Below are 418 nucleotides of genomic sequence, written 5' to 3'. Positions count from 1 at the left end.
CTCTGCCAGCCCCCCCCCCGGGGAGGGAAGGCGATGGCAGGAACCCGCAGTCATCTCTCCGTCCCCCGGTGGGTTTTGCACTAGGAGGGACCCTGCACCCTGCCCACGCGCTGCCTCCACCCAGCTTTGGGGGAAGACACAGCAGAAATGGGGACGAGTCCTCTGCCACGCTCTGGACGTCGGGCTTGCACCGTCGTCTCGTGGCTGGGGAAAGACGAGGACTGGCGTGTCGCTGGGACTGTGTCCCCTTTGCCGTGTCACCTCCGGCGTGTTGCTAAACTCCCTGGGTTGGCCTCCTTCCCCGAATCCCCCTGTCCCCGCTGGTGGGGGGGCTGGTGGCACCCAGTAGTGATGACCGTCCCCAGCCAACCGCCCGCGCCCGGCAGCGAGGACACGGCTCCCCCCTTCCTTCCCTGCC

The sequence above is a fragment of the Charadrius vociferus genome, unplaced genomic scaffold, assembly GCF_000708025.1.
Source record: "Charadrius vociferus isolate BGI_N301 unplaced genomic scaffold, ASM70802v2 scaffold266, whole genome shotgun sequence".
NCBI classification, from domain to species: Eukaryota; Metazoa; Chordata; class Aves; order Charadriiformes; family Charadriidae; genus Charadrius; species Charadrius vociferus.
This window is presented reverse-complemented; position numbering follows the sequence as displayed.